Source organism: Mustela erminea, chromosome 13, assembly GCF_009829155.1.
Source record: "Mustela erminea isolate mMusErm1 chromosome 13, mMusErm1.Pri, whole genome shotgun sequence".
Classification (NCBI taxonomy): Eukaryota; Metazoa; Chordata; class Mammalia; order Carnivora; family Mustelidae; genus Mustela; species Mustela erminea.
Window position 1 is genome coordinate 48,169,696 of NC_045626.1, and position 15,704 is coordinate 48,185,399.

Sequence of the window (15,704 nt, forward strand, 5' to 3'; positions counted from 1 at the left end):
TGGAAGAAGTCAGCATTTGCGGAGCGCTGACTATGAGCCAGGTCGGGGAGGAAAGGCATCTTTGAGCTGAGCGAGCCCTGGGCACCCCAGGACCTTGCCCTCCAGCAAAGAAAGAGGAAAAGCACAGCTAGGGAATTGCCAAGCAGAAGAGTTTTGTGTACCATGAATCAATTCTCTAAATGTTTTTTGAGCATTTACTGTATCCCGATCCCTTTGCAATGGTATGAAGATATTTAAGAAGTACCTCCTGCCCCAGATGAGCTCAGACTCTGACGGGGAAGCCAACATTTAAAAAAATAAATGCAAATTACTTGCAGTCATAAAGGTATGTACATTCAGAGCCACAAGGCTAGGGGAACTTTCAAGTGGATGGGCGGTTAATCCTACATCCTGCTTCTGGTATCATATTGTCTCTCACCTTAAATGTTTATACTATTGAAAGTTTGGAGATTTTTTCTGTATTTTCATGGGTGTCTAGAAGGTGAATATAAAAAGATTCTAAAGATCTTCAGAAAGACGAAGCATGCTAGAAAGCCAACCGATGATGGAAAAGAAAGTTTGAGGACCTCACTCATTAGACAAGAAAGTTTCTACAAAGTTAATCAAAATGTGTGGGAGTGATTGGGCAAAGAACAGATAATTCAGTGGAATGTCTCATCCAAAAACCTTCTCGAATCTATTTAGTAGCTTAGTATATGGAAAAATCTACCACTCAAATCAGTGATGAAAGGCAGGGTCATTCAATAAATAGTGTTGAATGCCATTTGCAAAGATATCTGTTTTGTAAATGGATTAGCATTTGCAAAAATATGACACATCTCTCCCACCCTATGTCAAATTAACTCCAGATGGACTAATAATTTAAATATTTGCAGAAGAAATGCTCCAACGTCTAGAATAAAACACAACCTGAGCGGAGGATTTCCTAAGAAGGATAACAAGGACAGAGGGTTTAAGGATCGTGCTGATAGGTGATGTTCCATATGGAGGGGATGTAGACAGGCACTTCCTTCCATTGCCTGGAAGCCAAGGGCAAGAGGGCATCAGTGAAACACCAGCAGACACTGACATTGGAGGGGTGAGGGTGTGTAAGCATGCACATGTTGGGTGTTTTTATTTTTCAATGATGATTATGTATTATTGAATAATAAAAAATAGAAACGTCTTTTTTTATGACACACGTCTGGGAACTCACCTTCAAAGTATTTTTCATTTTACTAACCTCCCCAGACAAGCAGTAACTAAAAACAGTATGTCTGCTAAGTTAGTAATGCTTTTTTACATATACATTATGCTATTTTTTCAAAATAATCTAATAACGTGAATGCTTTCATTTTGTCTGCATTTGGTGGATGAGGACTCAGGGTGGCTTGTCCAAGAGCATGCAGCAAAGGGGAAGCAGAACGTCAAACCATCTCTCGATATCCACGTTCCAGGTGACATCACAGGTGTTGCTAATGTACCATTAAGTTTGTGTAGACGCTTCATCCACTCAGGGCAGGAAAGGGGGCGGGGCTGGGGCTGAGGCTGGGGCTGGGGCTCCGCTGGCCTCGCTCTATCTGCCATTTCCCATTTTCAGAGTCTGTTGACCATAATATTGCTGCTTAAATGTACCTGTGCTTGTATCTGATCCTTGGCACCCAGCTTCCTGAATAGAAATAAAACTGGGTTCTTGGGTATATTTTGGAAGTGGCCAGAACTGGTGAACGGAAGGTCCTTATGATGCGGAATGCTGTAGGGCGATGGTCGTCAGCATCCTCTTCGTGTAATAGCTCGGAAAAAGAGCCGCATTTAATTGCCATTTGATTTCAGTATGAAAAAAGGACGTATCTTCAGAAAATAATGGAATGAATGATTAATAACCCTTTTATCTCTGAACATTGAATGAGATAAATTTCCAGCTGCTGTTCTTTATTTTTGTTATTGGACCAATGTCCTGTATAAACAGGGTATAACCATGTAATACTGGAGGAGTTTAATATGCCTGTAACCATCAACCTCGGTGCCATCAACACAATGTTACATTCTGCAAATGTTATTAGGTTGTGTCGGACAGTTTTTCCTGAGGTATCTCTAAGGTACATAATGGGAAACAAAATTGGTAAATTATTCCAGTCCCTTTCACGGGATTTGAAAATGATAAATCTTCGTAGAATGAGAAAAAAAAAGTTTGTGGAGACAACTATTTTTTCAAAATCTCAATCTTCTCAGGAATCATTATTATAATAATAAAATTAGATTTTATTAAAAATTAAATTAAATTTTAAAAAATTAAAATAAATTTTATTTAAAAATAATTAAATATTATTAAAAATTAAATTTAAAAATAATAAAATTATTTTTATAGTGTTCTCCCTCTAGACGCATATACTCAGGCAAGATGTACTGTTCCTACCAGTCCAGTCCTCAACTTTTCCTACACTATAAGCAATAAGAATACATAATCTTCAAAGAAATAATTTATTATTATTATTATTATTATTATTTTGCTTTTTCCTTTTGTGGTAAGAGAACTTACGATAACATCTACCTTGTTATCAAATATTTCAGCATACAATACAAATTGTTTACGAGCAGGCCTTACGTTGAACAGTAGTAGTTCTCCAAAACTTATTCCTCCTGCATGACTGAAACTTTGGACCCTTTGACTACTATCTCCCTGTTTCCCCATTCCCCCTGCCACCATTTGATTATCAGCTTCCATGAGTTTGACTATTTTATATTCACATATAAGTGAAATCACACAATATTTGTCTTTCTCTGACTTATTTCATTTAGCATAAGTTCCTCCAGGTCCATCCATGTTCTTGCAAATGGCATGATTTCCGTCCTCATCTCACATTCTTTTCATCTGTTCATCTGTTGGTAGGCATTTAGGTTGTTTCCATATCTTGGCTATGGTAAATAATGTTGCAATGAACATGGGACTGCAGATATCTCTTCAAGATCTGGATTTTAATTCCTTTGGAAAAATACCCAGAAATGGGATTGCTTAATCAAATAGTAATTCTATTTTTAATTTTTTAAGGAACCTCCTTATTGTATTCCATAGTGGCTGTACTATTTTGCCTTCCCATCAACAGTGTAAAAGGGTTCCCTTTTCTCTATATCATATATATATATACATATATGTATGTGTGTGTGTGTGTATATATATATATATATATATATATATATATATATATATCTTAGCAGGTGTAAGGTAATAATTCATTGATAACTCTTTGTATTCTGTTTGCTGGGGTAGAAAGAAACTTTTGGAGGTGGTGCATAAGTTTATGGCATTGATCATGATGATGCTTTCATCGATGCATGCCTATCTCCAAACACATCAAGTTGTGTATCTGTATGTCAATTATGTCTCAGTTAATTGGTTTTAAAAACAACAGAATAATCTGAAGGAATAGGTAATTTAAATTCATACATGGAAAATTGTGTATTTGCCTAAGAAGTTACAAAGTCTGGAGCCATACTCTTTATACTAAAATATATGTTTAGTTTATATTTCTAATCGAAACACTTCATCTCTTAGTCTAGTACATTGGCTGTCATCTTTCTCCAAGAACCAGTGGGTGGGAATTAGTTTCACATTTATGTAACTAAAGCACTATTGGTTGGTTTTACCAAATCAAAGGAACGTAAGTTTTTATGAGCTACATAAGGACCAGGATCTTGTCAGTTCTAAATTACTGTTCTATCTTGAGACCCCCACAAAAAAATAGAAACAAGTGGGTGAATGAATAAAGATCTGATTCAAAGGGATGCAGGCCTCCCACTCTTTGGAAGCAGAAAAATGCTTGTAACTTTTATTTGACACTATTTGCAGTGAGGGACCCTCTTTTTATTAGTGTCTGAAAATGGAAAACTACCTAAATGTTTGGTCACAGGAAGTTAATTAAATATATTATAGTCTAGACATGTTTTACAGACAATTAAATCAACATCGCGGAAGTCAACATAGCGATAGATCACTTTGGATGTTTTCAGTAACATAAAACACTGAAATGAACTTGAAAATAAGGACTTTTATTATGACACACACCCGGAAGTCCAGAGGTAGGACAAATTTCCGGCTCAATAACATCACCAAGACCCAGGTTCTTTCCGTCACTCTGCTCTGCCATCCTTGGTGGGTCAGATTTGCTTTATGGGGTTCTCTTTCACTCTTTCAAAATGGTCACAAGGTTCCAGGAGCCACAGCTAAATACAGCATGTCCAGAAGCCCAAGGACTATCTTTTCAGGTCTCTTATCTAGGATCAGGGAAACTTTTCTCAGGAGTCCTCAGCTGACCTCCCATGTTGCCTCAGAAGAAAGTTATAGGCCTTCCCCTAAACTAACCACTGGAAGGAAGATAGGATGGCAATCAGTAGGGTAGACCAACGAAGAAAACCCCCTTAATCTTGGATATAGTTGCCTTTATCTGATGGTGAGAAGTAAACCTCCAAACAGAAGTGATGAGTGGGTGGGTATCAGATGTGTCAATCAGGATAGGCTAGGTCATCCAGCAGAAATAAACACCTGAAGTTCCAATGATTTAAAATAATAGAAGTTTATTTCTTTCTCATGCCACACGTACATCATATCAATGAGGGCTGATGGAAAAGCTCCAATCTCCAACATTGCTAGTCGAGTTACTGCAGAGAAATAAAGAGCTCTGCAAGTTATCAAATAAGCAATTAAATACTCTGGCCTGGAAATTAGGAGTCAATTCCATTCTCAAATCATTTAATAAAACTAGGCACATGTCCCTGCCCATTGCAAGGGTGTCAGGAGGGGTGATCCTGTTATGTCCTTAAAGAAGCGAGAACCTGGAACATTTGGCCAGCAGTATCCTATTAGGTAAGCAATGCGAAAAGATTCATGATACTCTATTAAGTGAAACAAACATGTGACAAAAACACATCCACCGTGGTATCCTAAGTAAAACTCAGTGGGTGTGGGAGTATAACAAGCTGAAAATGATTGTTATCTTAACAAATGACAATAGAATTCCTCTTACAGAGTATACTATATTTGCTTAGGAAGATCCTTTATTAAACCTCTTGAGATGGCAGTATGAGCCTGAAAACATAAGCCACTGGGGAGGAGAAGAAAAAAAGGGAATAGCTGAAGAGTTCTACAGTAGAAATAAATAGGAATTCAGGATGAGGGAGACCAAGGAAGACGGGACAATAAAAAGGAATCAGAGGGAATCGTCAAGCACCACCAAATATGGTCCAAGTACTCGCAGATATCTTAAAGCAGGGTTTCTCAGCAAAGGCACTATTGAAATTTGGAGCTGGATATCTGACTGTTGAGGGCCATGCTGAACACTTAAGATATTTTAGCAGCATAGTTGGTCTCTATACACTTAGTTGCTAGGACCTGTGACACCCAAAAATATGGTGACAAACAAAAAGGACATTTGACTTATTTCCAGTTTTTTCTTGTTATGAATAGTGCTGCTATATATATTCATGTATAGGTTTTTGTGTAACCATATTTATTTAGTATTTTGTATAACTATAATTATAGAGTATAATTGCTGGGTCATCTGGTAAATGCGTATCTAACTTTACAGAAATTGCCAAACAGGTTTTCCAGAATAGCCATATTAGTTTGCATTCCTACCAGCAATATATGAAAGTTTCACTTGCTCTGAGTGCTCACCGGCACTTGGTCTTCTCAGGTTTATTTGTTTGATTGATAGTATTGCAACCATTCTAATAAGTAGATAGTAGTATCTCACTGTGGTTTAATTTGCATTTCCCTATGATTAATGATATGGAACTTCCTTCATGTACTTAATTACTATTCTAACCTGGTTAGGTGAAGTCTTTACATTTTTTTGCCAATTGATATAATTGAGAATTTGTTTCCTTATTATTGCATTTTGAGAGCTCTTAATATATTACAGATATAAGTCCTTTATCAGATACACGATTTTTAAATATTTTCATCCAGTCAGTAGCTGGTCATTTTATTCTCTTAGCAGTGGCTTGCTCAGAGCAAAAGATTTTAATTTTGATGAAGTCCATTTTATCAATTTTTTTCCTTTATCAATCATGGTCTTACTATTTTGCCTAACTTGAGGTCACAGAGATTTTCTACTGAAATTTTTATGGTTTTGTCTTACATTTACTCATGGGATTGCATTAAATCTATCAATATTTTGTCATTTTCAGCATGCCAAACCTACACATATTTTGCTAGATTCATAACTAAGTATTTTGTTTTTAAAAGCTATTAAACTGGTTTTATTGTTGTAATTTCTATTTGCAAATGTCCATTGCTAGTACATTAGTATATGATAGTTTTTGTATGTTAACCATGTATTTGTGAACATTGCTAAACTTGATAATTAATTCCAGGAGCTTTCTATAAGATTTCTTATGACTTTCTATGCAGATAATCATGCCATCTATAAATAGAAACAGTTTTATTGGGGCGCCTTGGTGGTTCAGTTGGTTAAGCAACTGCTATAGGCTCAGGTCATGATCCTGGAGTTCTAGGATTGAGTCCCACATTGGGCTCCCTGCTTGACAGGGAGTCTGCTTCTCTTTCTGGCCCTCACTCTTCTCATGTGCTCGCTCTCGCTCTCTCTCTCTCTCTCTATCATATTCTTTCAAATAAATAAGTAAAAATCTAAAAAAAAAAAAAAGAAACAGTTTTGTTTTTTCCTTTCCAATACAAATGCTTTTTATTTCTTTTCCTTGACCTTGATGGCTTACGTGATGCCTTATCCCTTATCTTAGGGGGAAAGCATTCAGTCTTTCACCATTAAGTATGTTAGCTGTGGCTTTTTTGTTGATGCTGTTTATCAGCTTAAGGAAATTTCCATCTACTTCCTGACATTTCAAAATACAAATTGACGTTGAATTTCTCCAAATGCGTTTTTGCATCTATTAAGATAATTGTGTGGTGTTTCTTCTTTAGTCTGTTAATATCATGGTTACACAGACCAAATTTCAAATACTAAATGAACTAGGCTGTATTCCTTAGATAAACCCTATTTGGTCATAATGTGTTTCTCTTTTACTGCATTACTGGATTCAATTTGCTAACATTTTGAGGATGCTTTTATCCATGTTTATGAGGAATATTGGTCTGTAGTTCTCTATTCTTGCTATATTTTTGTCTAGATTTGATATGAGGGTAATGCTGTCCTCATAACATGAGCCTCCTCTTCTATTTTGCTGGAAGACATTGCATATAAGTGATATCATTTCTTCCTTAAATGTTTGATTAAAAGAATCAATTCCTTGAAAGACACAAAGTACCAAAGTTCACTCATTTAAGTTTTTTAATTTATTGGCATAAACTTGTTTGTAATATTTGCTTATAATTCATATATATTTATATATTTAAAGATTTATTTATTTTAGAGAGAGAGCATGAGTTGGAGGAAGAGCAGAGGGAGAGGGACAGAGAGAGAGAATCTCCAGCAGACGCTCCACACTGAGTGTGGAGCCCGACGTGGGGCTCAATCTCACAACCCTGAGATCGTGACCTGGGCCAGAAGCAAGAGGCGGAGGTTCAAGTCACTGACCTGCCCAGGTGCCCCTCTTATAATTCTTCTAATTTCTATAGGGTCAGCGTGATGTCCCCTCTTCCATTCCTGATTTTGGAAATGTGTGTCCTCTTTCTGTTTTTCTGGTCAGTCTAACTAGAAATTTGCCCTTTTTTTTTTTTTTTTCTCCTCTCTCTCTTTTCAAAGAACAACTTTTGGCTACATTGATTTTCTTTATTACTTTTAAGCCTGACTTCCTGTGTTCACACAAAATAATGGTCATCCAATGACTAAAGAGAGATCACACTCAACCATCTCAAGCCGGTGAGCCACTGTGCTATATCAACGGATTTGTGTGTGGGTAGAGCAGAACATTCAAAGATCGAGTCATTTTCGAGTCTTCCTAGTCATTACTTCCCACTGGGCCATTTTGGTCTCTGTGTCTGTGCATGGGCTCTGGTTCGGTCAGGACTATGGCTGACTTGAGCCTTTTCCCTGTCCTGCCATGTGTTCAGGCGGCCTTCGGCAGACATATGTTTGTCCCAGACATCACCGCAACCTCAGACTGAAGCCATGGGCATGGTCACTCACCTGCCTCTGAGATGGTATTTCCACCAACACCTACACCACCAAGTCAATCAAGTGAGCTTCTCTTGACTGGTAGAGAAGCTGGCAGGACTCACTTGGCAAAATCTAGCCCTGCTAGAACCCCAGCATCAACTGGGCTTGTGGGGACTTGAATGAGGGAGAGACAGGAGCATCTGTGGGCCAGACTGCCACGGGTGACCGCATTTCTTGAACCATGTTTAGCAGTGTTTCAAGCATAAACGCTTCTTAGATAATTGTAACCTTTAGTTGGGTTCGGGAGTGCTCAATGCATTCTTGGTTGTTTTTCACTTGTCCATGCTCATCATTGTTTTTCAGGGACAAAAGTTGCCACTCTCCTCACCCAGCTATAGCCAGAATGAGCCAGTAACTTAGTTTTGAAAAATACAGAGAGAGCCTACACAATGTTAAGCTGTTAGTTATATCTCTATAGGTTCCCTGACTATTTCTGATGTTACACATTTATTTCACGTGATAGTAAGTACTGGATACATGTTGTTTCGAATTCTGGGTTGTTGTTGTTGTTGTTTTAGCCTTTTATTTTATATATTCATCTCAACACATTGGCATATACCACAGAATACCACCGTGTTCACATTCCTCTAACAATGGTATACTTTTAAAAGTCTGCAAACACATGATTCTTTCAGTTTTGGTTGTGGGATTTGGAAGCCAACTTTGTTCTTTCCAGGTTGCTTAGAAAGCTTTCAGAAGCTTTGTGAAATAAATATTCTTGTCACCATCCCTACGGCTTCTTAGAGGTTCAGTAAGAATAATATTTTACAGATTGTGAAGCAATTCTAATGTTCAGAACATATTCCTGACAGGCCTTACGACCCACACTTATTACAGGAGTGAGTAACTGCGATATTTATAAAGCCACATTACAATACGTAACTGTGATTTATAATGGTTTGGATATTTGGTACCCTATTCTGGATACAGACTTTCATAACATTCCCCATTCTACACACAAATTCTACTCGTCATTTATTTTATGGAGCTTTATCTACATCTATTCATCTATATATAATTAAAGTGACGTGAAATCATTGGCATTGATAATAAATATTTTATGACAACCCTAGAGATGACTGGATATATGCTTGGTATCACAAAACCAAATGTGATCGTTACAGTATAACTGTTAGCACTTCTGCTTTTCAAGACATACTAATCCTATATTGGATAAAAACGCTTTAGACCCAAAAGCACCTGGAATGAGAATTCCATATTTCCTAAAATTTCATGAAATAATATACTTCCAAAAGTAGTAGTTCTCCATGATACACATATTATTGAACATACTAAGTCATTGTGCCTTACTTTCTATTTTCCACTCTGTTACAGCATAAATCAAATTGATTTGGTGTGGCTTGGGCATAGCACACAATAATGTCCCAGAAAAAAAAGTGTTTTAGGAAAAGCAAAAAGAAACATAAAGAAGTGACAGTTTTTCTTTTAAATCCATATGCAGTAATAAATACATCAATGGTACCTATGGATTTTTCAGAAAATTTTGAAAAGGCTCCATAAAATTCATGTCATAGTCTTCTCAACATATTTTAGTAGTGAACAGCTGTTTAAAATAACTTCTTACTGTATTTTAATACATTCATTCCCCCAAATCAGCACATTGTAGGCTTCATTTAGTTTAGTTTTTTTTTTTTTAATCAATTGCACAGATACTGAATATGATCTGACTTATGGGCAGTTCCTATGTCAATTCCTAAGAACTGACAGCAAACTCTGTAAGAGCCAGCCCACGAAATGATTGCCACAAAAGCCAACAACATGGATGGAAAATGCAGAGACTGCCCATGAGAGGTAGTCCACACACTGGTGCCAGGCGCATTGGAAAGACTGGGCTGGGCACCAGGCACACACTAGAGCCACACATAGGAGGCCAACAAAAATAGGTAGGAGAATTGAGGGAAAAAGCAGTGCATTTTAACCTGGCAGAGAGAAATTTACAGGGAGATATGAGAGCAGTCTTTGGATAGTTGAAGTGTGGTTGTGGCAGGCTCTGTTCTCTGTTCTCATGGCCCTGCCTACCACTGTCCATCCTCTCCACCTTCCCCCTGCCCCCGTCCCTGCTAACCAAACAGATCTGTGTAGGTTCCTGCAGAGACCCCTTGACCTCAGAAAGAAGAGGCCCCACCAGGTCCTGGAAGGAGAAGCATGATGCATCTCAACCAGCCATAGCCTACAGCCAGTCTAGGTGTGACCATGAACCCAATTCTGTCTAAGGAAAAGTCTGATAAATCAGGATTTCAAAAAAGTTTCTTCTGGGGTGCCTGGGTGGCTCAGTAGGTTAAACCTCTGCCTTCAGCTTGGGTCATGATCCCAGGGCCCTGGGGTCGAGCCCCGCATCGGGCTCTCTGCTCAGTGGGGAGCCTGCTTCCCCCTCTCTCTCTGCCTGCCTCTCTGCCTACTTGTGATCTTTGTCTGTCAAAAATAAATAAATAAATAAATAAAATCTTAAAAACAAAAAGTTTCTTCTTACCTTTTGAGAAGAGAAGTCTTGACTGGCTGCCTTTCACTGCTTAGTTCTTTCTTCCTACCTGAGGATACAGCAGAAAACATGCTAAGAATGACAGCGTAGGGAGATACACCTAAAGAGTTCTACCAGCTGGACAGTTGGCCTGCAGATACTTTGCTTTGTGAGAAAGACAAGCTTCTATTTGTTTAACGATGGCAGCTAGGGATTCTGTTCACTGTAGCTAAACACTCCAAGCTGACACTGTCTTCATGAGAAGAAAAACACATTCGGTCCTCAGACATTCTAGAGGGCAAAACTGAAACTAGAGTAGGAAGTAAGGGAGATTTTGAACCACTGTCAGAAGTCATTTTCTAAAAACCAGAATTGCTGGAAGACAAAGTTACCTCAGGAGTCAATGACCTTCCATCCCAAACAAAGCCAAGTAGAAGATGACTGACTGTCTGGGAAGGGTGTTCTTTAAAGAAGGAATTTCTGGGGCACCTGGGTGGCTCGGTCAGTTGAGTGTCTGCCTTCAAGCTCGGGTCATGCTCCCGGGGTCCTGGGATCGAGTCACACATCGGGCTCGCTGCCCAGCGGGGAATCTGCTTCTCCCTCTCCTTCTGCCCCTTTCCCTCCTCATTCTCTCTCTCTCAAATAAATAAATAAAATCTTTAAAACAAAAAAATAAAAGAAAGAATTTCTGCATGAGTTAGGAGGTTCCACAGTCTCTTTGAATTCTAATTACTATACAATGCCTTCATATTTGAAAAAGACACTACTGATGTTTGCTAGTCATATAGGAAAAAACAGTCTTTAAAAGGGTGACAATTATTCTTCTAGTTGTTCAGGAGGGAGAACAATGCCTTCTTGATATCAGGTATCTCAGTATTTGAAAACATAGAGATTTTGTTCCAAGTTTCTTTCATCTTGGCATTAATGTTGAACCAGTCAAATAGTGTCCCATGATTTAGATAGCAGCAGATTGTATTTGAATTAAAGGACAACTATTTGGATAAGACTATTCCGGTCAAATTTCCATTTTGACAACACTGCTTTGCTGTAAATGAGTCACCTCATTTCTAAATGCTGAATGTCAAACAAACTCGTCTTCTGTTGTGGCATCTTCTCACCAGCCTCAGATTAGATATTCTGTACATTACTGCTCTGTGTTCTAAAGGGTCTATTAAATTTTCCCTTTATTCAAGTTTAAGGATGCCCCTGAGCAGCTACTTCCATACATCATAACCCAGGTTCTGTATGTAGTCAACAGGGCAAAGTCATTTTAGTGATCACATTCTGGCTATTTTCTGGAAATTTAGTGTAGATCAATTATTTTTCTACCCCACCCCCCTCTAAGCTGTAGTTCAATTTAATGTTAACTTTGACTTACCAGATGGAACACTGAGAAAATCACTCATGAATTTGTCACTTTGAGCACGTGTCTACAACCCAGGTCTCATAATGTTTGTTGAGCCCCAGCTCTGAAAAAGGTGGTTTTCGCAGAGACTCAAAATAAATAAAATAGAAAGCACTTTAGAATAAGGGTGATGAAACAAACAAACAAACAAAAAACCAAAAACAAACAAACAAAAAAAGAATAAGGGTGATGATGAGAAAAGTAACAGTAATGATGCCTTTTGCTTGATTGCAATACTTTTTTCTTTCATATTTCAGAACATATCTTATTATTCTCATTTTATACATGAGGAAATTGAGGTTCAGAGATATGCAAATAATTAATTCCAAGCCAGGCAAGTGAAACAGTGCCCTTGTAGAGGTATGGGTCCACCATCCCTTATCCAAAACCTTGGGGCCACTTGCATGTAGGAATTTTTCTGATTCTAGAGTGATAATGTAGTGTATATATCATTAACTAACTAACAGCCACATTAGAGTCTGGGTATCCCTCTGTCATCAGACACATTAATATATTTATGCAATCAAAATGAATGAATATTCCTATCACTGAGACAAATAGACTACCAAGAACCTTAGATCAGTAAGGTAAGATTTTGTAGCCAAGTAGCTTACATCTTACATAAAAGCTTTCCATTTCCCAAGTAACTTCCATAAAAGCTTCTTGGATTCCAGAAGTACAGAGGGAACCATGGGGCTGATCCAGTAGTACCAAACCAGTCTATTGGAATTGGAGAATTGGATTGAAGGAGGTTTCATAAAGGGAGTGACATTTTAGCCAGACCTTGAAGCGCCATAGGGCTTCAAAAATCAGAGAACTAATACGCATCTTATTGACTATAAAGGGAATTCAACAAACTCAGCGCAGGAGAGGTGGTACAGGAAAGACACTTGGGGTTATCACAAACAGGCTCCATGTGACGTTTGCCACTATCCCCAAAGGCCCAGCGGCCCACTAGGGTGTCCAGCCATGCTGGTCTGCGCAGGATTGCTCTAGCTGTAGCACTGAAAGTCCTGTGTCTGGGGAAGCTTTCTAGCCCCAGATACACTGGGACTGTTGGTCATTTAGCAGCTCCATGATCTGCTTTCTTTGTTGATGTGGGTCTAATTCAGCGGAACTCAGAGTTGCCATTTGGGCTCATGCTGTTAACGAGAGTCTTTTGCTGTGCGGGCATTAGCAAGAGCAGGCATTTCCTGAGCCAGTCACAAGCTCTCCCCCACTCCAGCTGTGGTGTGCGTGTATGGAGGGGTCCAGCTCAGCTGTGCACCTCTAGAGCCCGACCCAGAGTCCACAAATGAGCACAACGAGAATTTCAATACAGAATATGGAAATGGAGCATTTTAGGTCACTTTTTTTTTTTTAAGATTTTTTTTTTTTTAGATTTTTAAAAAAGATTTTATTTATTTATTTGACAGAGAGAGAGCACAAGTAGGCAGAGCAGCAGGCAGAAGGTGAGGGAGAAGTGGGCTCCCCGCTGAGCAGGGAGCCCGATGCAGGGCTCAATCCCAGGACCCTACAGTCATGACCTGAGCCGAAGGCAGGCGCTTAACCCAAGCGCGGCCCTAGGTCACTTTTTTTCTATACAGATAATTCATTCTTGGGGAAGAGACTCTGTGTCTGAATAACACCTGTGTGGATTACTTAGGGAGTTTGTTTGCTGCTGCTTGTTACTCAAGTCTCAAGAAAGGCTGGTAGGTCAGCACTAACAAATGAAAACTTCAGACAAAAAACAATGTTTGCGAATATCCAGATGTTCGGTGTCCTGTAGTCTCAGCTTCGACGTTGATCATTTGGAATTAAGCTGACGGTATGAGGCAATGTTCTGAGAGCATTTCACACACAAAAATGTAAAGCTGGATTCAATAGAGCAAAATGATAAAAGCCAAATCCAGATAACATTTTCTCCAAAAGAAGCAAACAGGCCCAAACATCTTGGCTAACACCTATATTTAGTCATGAGGATAATATTAATTACCATCAAGTGATTTTGTCCTTTATTAATAGCATGTCATGTAGCGTTTCCTGTCTCTGGTTTCCCAGAGGAAGGAACCAGAACTGTCACTGCGCTCTCCACACGCCTGCCTGAAGCTGGCATAGGGCAGCCTCCTCCCAGAGACTCAAGCATGGACATGACAAGCCCAGCCAAACGCCTCCCTGATCTTACCCGGCCTCCCAGAGAGCGTTGATAGGAGCTGTTTTAATTCCAATGGTTACCAAGCTGTACATGCTCTTTAAGTGACACAACCATTATTTACAAACGAGGGTGTGTCTGCCTTGAGACATTTTTGTTTTCAGAAATAATCATAACCACAACCTTGGGCAACACAAATAAGAAAGACTGAAAGAAGATACAATATACACTCACAGAGCAGACTTGACGAAATCTGATGTATTTGGCATCAGTTCATTTTCTAGAAGAGAATCGGTGACATTGAGCCAGCTGAATGAGGAGGGCAAGCGAATGGGAAATAAAGACTTAATGTAGCTCAAAACAACCAAGATATTCATAATAACTGCAACAAAAAAAATGAGATAAAATTGACAACATCGAAACAATATCCATGGAACTCCACCAACTTCAAGAACAGAACACGGCCCCACCCCCACACAGGCATTGGTTGAAATAGTCAATGTCTAAGGAGGACCTAGTATCTTGTCCATTCATTCATTCATTTATTCATATGTTCATTTAACAAATATTTATTCTGAGCCTACTATGTGTCAGGCACAGGATAGAATGTTGAAAATACATGATTCCTGCCCTCAAAAAGTTCACACTCTAGCGGGAGAGACAATCAAGGATTATCATGGAATAGCCTAGTGAGTAATGGGACTTTAATAACTAACAGGCTTTCCCATTTGGAAATAACTCTGTAGTTTACAAGATTCCTTCACATCTTTTTTTTTTTTTTTTCATCTTTCTGCATCATTACATTGAAGGCATGTCTCTTATAAGCTGAATATGGTTGGGCATATTCTCCCAAACAATCTGAGATTGTGAGTTTTTAACTGAAGAATTTGATTATGGATATTTTGACTTATTTCTACGATCTTTCTGTGCTTTCTAATATCATATTTCTTGTATCTTCTTCTCCGTGTTCCTGTGTTATATAGAATCAAACTTGCTTTATTCTCTTTTGTTTCCTTCTACAGACTTGAATTTATAAACTGTATTTCTATTCTGTTAGAAGTTACCATTTAAAAATTTTTAACATGGGCATGTGATAAATTCAAGTCACCATTGGCTCTGCCCTCTTCCCCAAAAAAGCAAGGGATACTCATCCCTTCTGCCAGTCACATTATTATCAATTGTTTAAATTCCACTTTATTTTAACTCTTATCTCATTAATATTATCATTATTGGTCTTGGGGGTTTGTGTGTTTGTTTTTACATCAGTGCTTATTAATTTTACTTATATGTTTGCCAATTGTTTTGTTTCCACTGGTTTCAATTTCCTTCCTACTGAAATACAGGAATACCCTGGAAACTGATTTTTAGATGAACATTTTCCTGCGTTTAATTCCCAAATTTTATAAATAATATTTATTTCTAAACACTGTGGTTTTTTGGCTAGTGTTTTTATAGAAAAAAGAAAACTTATGCTCATCTCAAAATTTCATCAACCCTTTGAACAAAGCAATGTAAAAAAATAGTCTGAAGTTTTATTCCAAAAATAATTGGTAGAATCATGTGAAGACACTGAAAAGC

General features: G+C 38.3%; 1 pseudogene; it reads left to right on the top strand.

Annotated features, from left to right (window-relative positions):
* Positions 1–1,525: 1,525 nt before the first annotated feature.
* Positions 1,526–1,961, top strand: LOC116572090 (annotated as a pseudogene).
* Positions 1,962–15,704: the final 13,743 nt, after the last annotated feature.